The sequence below is a fragment of the Sciurus vulgaris genome, assembly GCF_902686455.1.
Source record: "Sciurus vulgaris genome assembly, chromosome: 18".
Lineage (NCBI taxonomy): Eukaryota > Metazoa > Chordata > Mammalia > Rodentia > Sciuridae > Sciurus > Sciurus vulgaris.
This window is the reverse complement of record NC_136479.1, coordinates 31,876,531-31,886,608: the sequence shown is the minus strand read 5'-3', so window position 1 is coordinate 31,886,608 and position 10,078 is coordinate 31,876,531. Positions and strand designations below refer to the sequence as shown.

The 10,078-nt window shown below is 44.8% G+C and overlaps 2 pseudogenes across 2 annotated transcripts; one reads left to right on the top strand and one right to left on the bottom strand.

The window, feature by feature from the left end:
• Nucleotides 1-226: 226 nt before the first annotated feature.
• LOC306649298 (protein canopy homolog 3-like) lies at nt 227-9,796 on the top strand (annotated as a pseudogene). The gene is made up of 2 exons (XR_013766963.1): nt 227-344; nt 8,435-9,796. The product of XR_013766963.1 is annotated as a protein canopy homolog 3-like (transcript).
• LOC306649261 (methylosome subunit pICln-like) lies at nt 6,081-7,558 on the bottom strand (annotated as a pseudogene). Its single transcript has one exon. The product of its transcript is annotated as a methylosome subunit pICln-like (transcript).
• Nucleotides 9,797-10,078: the final 282 nt, after the last annotated feature.

Sequence of the window (10,078 nt, the reverse complement as noted above, 5' to 3'; positions counted from 1 at the left end):
TTTACTATAATTTGGTGTTGACTATGAGTTCTTTGTCTCTTTTGTAAGGCCGCTCTTCAAAGCGAGTAAATGAAGCCCGCGAGTTCCAGAAGGTCAGGGGGACTCGAGTCAAGAATCATTCTTGTGATTCAAGAAAACCTACCTCCCCGGGGTCACGAAGGCCGAGAGCGACGTCAGGGGGACGACTGAAGAAAATTCGAAGCGCAGATCACCAGGGAGGCTGGGGATGGACGGGGTAGGTGAGAGCGACGCGGTGTCCCCAGGGATCCAGCTTCTCCTCTCTGCAGCCCTTTTGCTCACATATCTGCACGTGAGTCACACCTTAGGAGGAAGACTATTTCCTGGTAATCACAAAGGGCACTTAAAAGTTCCTCCCTTTTATACTTAAAACAACCACATTCTTTGTAGAAAAGTTGTTAGATTAGAAAAAAAAAATTTAAACGTTGAGCACCTACAGGCACCAACACCTACCTGCACACACACCTTGCCACATCCTGTGATCTCAGGTTAAAGGACAGAAGTGGGGAGGGGAGGGCATTATCCTAGGCATATTGAACATGACTGTGGATAATACTGTTTATTTCAGTATCAGCACTGTATGTATGCTTACATTCACATTGTTGTGTAACCAGTTTCTAGAACTCTTTTCATTTTGCAAAACTGAAACTCTATCCTTGTATGAGCTCAGGCTCTGTCCTGCTGATAGAACTGAGGACCTTGCACATATTAAGCAAGCACTCTGTTACCAAGCTACAGCCTCAACCCTACTCTGTCTGAATTAACCAACTCCCCATTGCCTCTTATCCCAGCCCCTGGCAGCCTTTCTACCCTCTTTGAATTTGATTAGTCTAGGTGCTTCATGTAAGTGGAATCATAAGTTGTCTTTTTGTGACAAGTATACTAGAGAAATGATAAGGTTGTATTTAAAGGTTGCATTTTGCTAGAAAGAAAAAATGCAAACAATAGAGCAGCTCCTTTGTGACATCAGATACAATAAAAATTGTTTTACTTAGGGATTGGCTTTTCCACAAGGGAGTGAACATATTTTCCAATATAATGTGGCAAAGAAAGGTACACATCTGTGCACAGCATTTTATCCGTTGGTGGGAAGATGATACTGCCCTTCCCTGGTTTGATCAGTGAATTATTAGGCAAGATTATCAAGTTAAAGAGGGAGGAATTTGAGAAGAACTTGGAGATCTGTTCTAGATGTTAGGCTTTCAGGGAAAATAATTTGATTAGAGAAACGTGAATGCTGACTTCTGGTGATCAAGTACTCACAGTTACTACCCATCAAACTTTGGCTTGACCAGACCAGGCTACCCTGCGAAGAGTGCTCTAGCTCTCACCCTATCTACTGGTTAGGCAGACCACTGATGAACAAGTTCTCTCAAATTTGGGTTAGATAAGTTGCCCTGGGTTACACCTGGAGCTGGAGAATTTCAATCCCTTCCATTACATCAGTGAAAATTACCTCTTCGTACTCCTCCTGGTAAAGTTACACAATTAGTATAGCTAGATAGGTGATTTGCTCTCTTTTCCAGACATACAGATTTGGATACATTTTCATCAATTTCCCAGACAGCGGTTCAGTGCCAATCTGCCCGCTGGTCTGTAAAATGAGCTGCGAAGTACAGTTGTCAGGAAGAAGAATAGGGACCTGGGTGTGTAGCTCAGCACATAGAGCACTTGCCTGGCATGCACAGGGCCCTGGGTTCGATCCCCAGGGACTAAACCAAGACAAATAATTCAAAGAACATGCAATTTTCTCTCGGAAAAATTTAAACTCCCCCACTCCGCCCGTCCATTTGTCTTTTATACAAATATAATCATAACTCGTGCCCCTTCTGCCCTCGGATCCGTCGCGGGTTGGGGATAGGTTCCTTGCAGCGCCTGTGTCTGACCACTCGGTGACTGTAACCTTCTAGGCTCCGGATTTCGGGATCGTGGGCTGGGGTAGCGTCCGCGTGAGTGTCCGAAGAAGGACGTGGGGAGGGGCGGGGGCGCAGGTGACATCTGCCACTTTTTGCTGGCATTGTGTGCTCCCGTGCGGTCGCCGGGGGTGGAAGTCTCCGCAGCTCCTGGCCCTTCAGCCCACTAGAGTGGTCAGTCCCAGGAGGCGGCCGATGACAGATTTTGGTGCTGTGGGGTCTCCCGGGTCTCCAAAATCTTCCGCATTTCAGCAGGAGTTGCGCTGGGCCAGCCCTTTGCGCTCTCCGCTGCCAGATATCCGACCTGAGGTCAGACCTCCTGGACCGAACTTGGCACCGTTAAAACGAAGCAGGTCGCCCAGTGAAGCTTAGGAGGACCTTCTAAGTGAGCTAGGAAGCGCTCAGGCCGAGGAGAGCTGAACACAGGGTCTGAAGCCAGGTCCCTGCCCCTCGGTCTGGTGGAAGCCCAGCCCCGAAGGGTGGGAGTTAATAGGCGCTGGCCCTTGGGCGAGGTCTTCCTTGAGTTCCAGCTCTCAGCAGGTGTCACAGACCCCACATGGGGCTAGATCGTACCCGCAGGCACTGTCGACCGGCACGCACCACGGGGAACAGATGAACTTTGAAGAGAGGGTTCAAGGGCTAGTGAATGGTTGGAGCAAAGGTATGAAATCAGAATGATTGAAGTACTAAAGCAGGCAAGGGTGACATAGGACTAACACTGTGAACTATGACAGAGGAAGGGGGAAATCAGGCTAGCTGCGCGTATGCCTGTAAGACCCAGCCACTCCCCAGGGAGAGGCAGGAGAATCGCGAGTGGAAGGCCAGCCTGGGCAATTTAGTGTGTCCCCCCAAACGCCCCCTCCATAAGGATTTCAGCTGAAGGATTAGATAAGGAAAATATATTATTGTTGACATTTGTTGTGGTTTATTAGAGAGCATCAATAAGTCAATAAATCAATAATGAATTCTTTTTCTCTCAAATTTTTATTGGTGTACTTTTATTATAGTTGTACAAAATGATGAAATTTGTTTTATATATTCACACCTGCATGCAATATAATAATATAATTTGACCCAGCACTCCCCACCAACCCTTTTTTGGTAGAGGGGTATGTTTGAACCCAGGGCACTCAACCACTGAGCTACATCCCCAGCCCTTTTTATTTTTTTATTTTGAGACAGGGTCTTGCTAAATTGCTGAGGGCCTCCCTAAGTTGTTGAGGCTGGCTTTGAACTTGTGAACCTCCTGCCTAAGCCTCCCAAGGTGCTGGGATTACAGCCATTCACATCCACACCTGGTAATAATGAATTCTTTTTTTTTTTTTTTTTACTTTTTTTATTGTAGTTGTACATACTGATAGGATTCATTATTACATGTCTGTATATCCACACAGTATATAATATAACAATATAATTTGACCAACATCACTAACAATGAATTCTTGTTAAATTTTTGTGAACTATCCAACTGGAATGAGATGAAATCTCAGGGTAGTTTTTTTGTTGTTGTTGTTTGGCGTTGGAGATTGAACTCAAGGTCTTGTGCATGCAAGGCAAGCACTCTACCAACTGAACTATATCCCCAACCCTATTTCCTAATTTTTAAGGGCCCTATTGAGAAAGTCATTGCTTGCACTTATATGTTGAAGTGTTGACCCTACATTTTCTTCTAGGAGTTGCATAGTTTCTGGTCTAATTCCTAGGTCTTTGATACATTTTGGGTTGGCTTTTGTGCAGGATGAGAGATAAGGATCTAGTCTCATCCTTTTACATACAGATAACCAGTTTTCTCCACACTCTTTGTTAGAAAAGCCTATCTTTAAAAAAATTTAGTTTGAATATTCATATATATTTTCACATATATATTCCTACATATGTTTATATACATTCGTGATTTTGTCACCTGCTACTTTGCTAAATTTGTTTATTCTCTCTAGCAGTCTTCCGTTGGAGCTTTTTGGATTTTCTAAGTATGGAATTATATCTTCTGCCAACAGTGATAATTTGAATTCTTCCCTTTTTATTTTTACCTCTTTTATTTCCATCTCGTGCCTAATTGCTCTGGCTAGAACATCTAATACTATATTGAATAGGAGTGGTGAGAATGGACATCCTTGTGCCCTTTCACATTTTAAAGAAAATGCTTTCAGTTTTTCTCCATTCACTATAATGTTGGTTTTGCATTTGTCATATGCAGACTTTATGTGGTTGAAGTAGCTTACTTCTAGCCCTAGTTTCTTTGGGTTTTATCATAACCAGTTGCCAAATTTTGTAGAAGACTTTCTCTGCATTTATTGAGATGAGTAAATAATTTTGTCCTTAATTCCATTTATGTGATGAATTGCATTTATTTATTTGCATATATTAAACCACCCTTGCATTCCCAGGATAAAACCAACTTGGTCATGGTGTGCAGTCTAGTCACTAATATTTTTTTAAGAATTTGTGCACTGGGCACAGTGGCACACGCCTGTAATCCCAGTGGCTTGGGAGGCTGAGGTAGGAGGATTGCCAATTGAAAGCAGAGCAATTTAGCAAGGCCCTAAGAAACTTGGAGAGACCCTGTCTCAAAATAAAACATTGAAAGGCCTGGGGATGTGGCTCAGTGGTTAAGCACCCCTGGGTTCAATCCCTGGCACACACAAAAAAAGTACAGATCCTAGGTTTTAGGCAAAAAAGGACAAGACTATAGAAGCAGTTAAAATATAGGTATACAGGCAGCAGAACAGAGAGGAGGGAAATGAATTTAAAAAAAAAAAAAGTGACAAGCCAGAAGAGGGTGTTCTGTGAGAAAAAGAAATGGAATGGAGAGGATAAAAATGCTGTTTGCCTTGTGTGTGTGTGTGTGTGTGTGTGTGTCTATGTGCATATGTGTGCCAAGAATTTAACCCAGTTACTTAACCACTGAGCCATATCCACAGAGTCCTCTTTTTATATTTTACTCTGAGACAGGGTCTTGCTAAGTGGCTTAGGCCCTCATGAAGTTGCTGAGGCCGGCGTGGCTGTTTGTTTGTTTAGTAAGAATTCTGGAAAGTTTTAATACTTTAGACCATGTGAATGCACACTTTACTTTCAAAGCAAACATTCAATGAGATCCTGCTCCTCTCAGGAGGTCTCAGGTCTCTCTCTGGGAGAACCCTGCTACGCACTCCTGACCATGAACTTGCCTTGACCAGAAGATTTTACTTGACTTGAGGACCTCTGCTCCTGGCGCTCCGCCAGTGCCAATGCATGGGGCGGGGGCACATCTGGGTTCTGTCTTCGCCCCTCCTTCCTTGCAGTCCAACTCCCAGCTCTCCCAGTTGCTGTTGCCCATTCCTGATGTCTGCAGTTCCTCCCTACAGAGCCTCAATTCCAAAACATGGACCCCAGGCCACCCACTGAAGGACTCCATCTCTCCCACCTGGCGTCTGTTGTCATTCTGGGTCACCTTTTTTTGTGCAGGTGACGGTGGGACACCTGGGCTGTGCTGAGGTTTGTTCACTGTTATCATGGGATGCATTTGGGCATTTTTGGCACAACTTGAAGAGACCTGGGGTCTGAGTATAGTTAATGGGGCCAAAGGAGATTGTGGAGAGCAAGGGATGTCCCGGTCATGGGGGCGATGCCAAGAAGCACATCTGCTGGGCCTCTCTTCTGGAGCTCCACCTTTTGTTTTCAACTGTCATAATATATTGTAAGGATTTTGGTAAATATACTGTATTCACTCGGAGATGCACCTTTTCTGTGATTTTCCTTCACTTCTCAGAGAGTTTCCCTTTGGTTATTTTCTTTCCTGTAATGTTTCTTTTACAGCATGTTTATTTGTGATGAATTCTTAGTTTTTGTTTGTTTTAAACTCTGATGCCAGGCGTGACTCCACACACTCCCAGCTCCTCAGGAGGCTGAGGTCACCAGTTGAAGGTCATCCTGGGTAACATAGCGAGACACTGTCTCAAAACAAAATAATCTGGGCTTGGTGGCACATGCCTGTAATCCCAGGGACTCAGGAGGTTGAGACAAGAGGATCGAAAATTCCAGGCCAGCCTCAACAAATTAGTGAGACCCTGTCTCAAAATAAAAAATAAAAAAGGTTGGGATGCAGCTCGGTGGTAAAGCACCCCTGGGTTAAATCCCCAGTCCACAACAAAACAAAACTATGACAATGACTTTTTTTTTATTATAGAAAATGTAGATTTATTTGTTAAGCTATTACAAAGACAAAACAATTATCATTAGAAGTACTTGGAGGACTTCATTTCAGTTCACTTGTTCTGTTCCAGAAAACTAAGCTAAGAGGGTAGAAATTAAATGATATAACCTAAGAGGCTATAACAGGGCAGACTGGTAAAAGAGGTCAGAAGGAACAGAAGCTAGCCAGAAACACTTGTGTCAGCAGCAGGATCTATAGCTGGGATATTTCCCAAGAGGTTACTACAGAGGTCTGAATTAATTAATTCGGTCCCCAAATCATTAAAAGACTCTTGTCTCTGTGGAGAACAACAAAGACTGATCCTTCTGAGATCTTTGCCTTTTCTTCCCACACTCCAAGCTCCTAGGCATCTTTACCACCGGTCTGCTAACGTACAGATGATTCATACAGCGATGGCAGGAATTTTAGGCCTACTCAAATGGTACCTAGCCACAAAGTTTTAGGGTAAATCATAAACTACAAGTACCCCCTTGGTTGAATTAATTCACCTTTGTTAATAAAGTTCATAGTTCCTTCTGCTGGTGACAACCTGCTGTCTCAGTATAGTTTGTCTTGAGAAAGAACTGGTTTAAATGTTGAGTTTTGGAGAAGGAAAGACTTTCATCAACCCCACTCCAATGTGGAAGAGGCACCAAGTTCTCTCATACAGTTATAAGCAGAACATTAAAGCAGCACAAATCATTTTCAGTGATCAACATCTGCATCCTCAAACTGTCCAGCAACTGTTGGTGTGGTATCTACCTCCATGCCATCTTCATAATCTCGTACTGAATCTTCTGTTCGGACCCCAGCCATGTTATATTGGCTGCTCACAGATTGAGTAAGCATTCCTTCTAATCTCTCCAGTGTGGCTTGCCCTTCTGCCGTTAAATGGGATAATCCTTCTTCATCACCCTGCCCTTGTTCGTGTGCTTCCACATCATATTCTTCTCCATCATAATCATCTGAGTCTTCATCCTCAGGATCTGGATGCAGAGCCTGGCATTCACACATGGCAGTGAACAGTGCCTCCAATGCTGATTTATCACTAGGCACAAATCTAAATTCAGTAATAGGTTCAACATCATCATCATTGTCTTCCTACTCTTCATCAGCAAGAGATTCTTTTGATTCTTCTCCAAATTTGGCATTCACCATAACATACAAATGCTCTCGAGGATAGGCATTTAGGTCCCTGGACACCGCATGTAAACTAATGGTGGGGTATTCCAGTGAGAATCCTAATCCAGAACCATCTAGCCAAGACAGGCGGCTCTCCGCGATGTAGAGTGCCGGTACCGAGGCCTTTCCCATTTAGCACAGCCTCTGTATCTGGTTGCTGTTGCCGAAGCCCCTCATCCTGCCCCGGCGGCGGGAAACTCTTTAGGAAGCTCATTGTACCGGGCAGCATGGAAACAGGCTCGCAGGAAGCTGAAATACAGCAAACCCCGCTCGCTGTAGCACGCCTCGGAAGCCGACTTTGTTTTCATTTTGAAGATATGTTGTGGAAATGACAAGATGGTACTCGGAAAGTAGGACAAATCAAACTTTATTTTACGCCAGCGGGCCCACAGGAAATTAGCACTCCAAAATTCTGAGCCCTGATCTACAGTTTCTCACAATATTTATAGGTTATTTGATGTCACCTTAGACCCATCCTATCATTGAGGCTTTTCCTCTTTAAAAAAAAAAAAAAAAAAAAAAAAAAAAAAAAAAAAAAAAAATCCTAATCTATGTGACCGAAGGCCTTGTGCAAGGTCTCTAACATAAAGCATGCTCACAGAACAGGTAAGAAGAAACAGCTCTCTTCATGGACATCTATTACATTTGAGTAGTCAGACCCTCAGGGCAGTTATTGGCAATGCAAAAGGTAGGGACCCATGGTTAATTAGGCTTCCTAGAGAAAGGTTAAGAGAGGGAAGGGGAACTGACTCCTTCCCCGGGTATTGGACTCTTCCCATAACATTTTTTTGTAATTTCATTTCACAACCAGGTCTGCTTTTGCCATCACAGATATAGTCACTGAATGTAGAATTCTGGATTGACAGTTGTTTTCTTTAAAAGTTCTGTGCCACTGCTTTCTGACCTTCATTGTTCCTGATAGAAAATCTGCACTTAATTGCATTATTGATTCCCCATGTAAAACTGCTTTCTTTTCTGGGTGCCTTCAAGAATTTTTTGTCTTGGATTTTCAGAATTTTGCTTATGACATCCTGCATAAGGGTTCCTTTGATTTTATGATGTTTGTAGTTCCCTGAACTACTTTTTTTTTAAATTCAAAAATATGGATCCAAATACCTTTCATTCACGTGATTTAAAATGTTCAATTTAGGAGGACAGACCGCCTGGTCTCCTCGGGTCGGGTCTGACTGGGACATGGAGTTCTTGCCCAAACCTGTGCCCCAGTCACTTCTGCTTCTCCCTTGTTGTTGCTGCTGCTGCTGCTGCTCCTGCAACTGCCTGCCCCAGAACTGGGCCCGAGGCAGGCCAGCACCGAGGAGTCAGACTGGGTTCAGCTGCCCAGCAAATGCGAAGGGCACGTCGGACACTTTTGAGACACTGCACAGCCTGGTACACAAAGGGGTCAAGGTGGTGATGGACATTCCCCATGAGCTGTGGAATGAGACTTCTGCCAAGGTGGCTGACCTCAAGAAGCAGTGTGATGTGCTGGTGGAGGAGTTTGAGGGGGTGATCGAAGATTGGTACAGGAACCACCAGGAGGAGGCCCTGGCTGAAATCCTCTGTGCCAACCATGTGCTGAAGGGAAAGGACACCAGTTGCCTGGCAGAGCGGTGGTCTAGCAAGAAGCGGGACACAGCTGCCCTGGGAGGGGAAATGTCCAAGAAGAAGAGCAGCGGAGTCAAGGCTTCAGGCAGCAGGAGCAGCAGCAGCAAGCAGAGGAAGGAGTTGGGGGGCCTGAGGGAGACCCGAGGAAGAGGAGGGCATCCAGAAAGCATCTCCCCTCCCGCATGCACAGCCCCTTGATGAGCTTTGCGCTTCACCCAGTTCCTGTACTGAAACTCCGAACCTCAAAGCTGAAGAGTCTGGGGCACAGCTCCCGCAGGCAAGATGACTCTCCTACTGGCGTCAGGTCTTCCTGCCTCAGCTGTCCCCTCTTCCTGCCAAGGAAAGACAACATGCCCCAGGAAGAACTCCAAGCAGCCTTGGTTGGCCTGTGCCAGCTTTTTCCCTCTGCCAAGAATTCCTCTCCTGACATGGGCTTCAGGCAGACCATGTGGTTTCAGGACTTCGAGGACTCCAGTGTGAACTCACGAGGGGCAGGTGTCAGAACTGGGCACCAGGACTAGCGTCCCTCCAGAGCCTGTGAGGAGGGTACAGCCACCTCTACTCCTCTCATTTCTGCCTCCACAGGAAATAAATCTGCAACCCCCACAGCTCCCCGCCCTCGCTGCCCCACCTCCTATGGACACCTTGTACTCTGCCCAGCTCTCCTTCCCTAGAAGAGGCTCACAGAGTAAAAACTTTTTGATCTTTTTGTTTTAAAAAAAGTTCAGTTTAAATTTGGTAAGCAAATAAAAGTAAAATGTCTTAAAATTACTTAACTCACAAGTCTCTCTAGGTGGTCAAACTAATAAAATGTTCACATCTATAAAATGTCTACTATCCATTGTTTCTAGGACTTTTCTTCAACAAGGAAGAGCTGACAAATACTGTTCAGGGGGCTGGGGCTGTAGCTCAGTGGTAGAGCGCTTGCCTAGCACGTGTGAGGCACTGGGTTTGATCCTCAGCACCATACACACACACACCACACACACACACACACACACACACACACACACACAGAAAATTAAACAAATACTGTTTAGTACACTTGTCTGACATCTTGGTTCTTACAGGAAAAATAAGCAAATTGGTTTTGTTTTTTTTTTTCCTGTGGTGCTGGGGATTGAACCCAGGGCTTTGTGCATGCAAGGCAAGCACTCTACCAACTGAGCTACATCCCCAGCAGCAAATT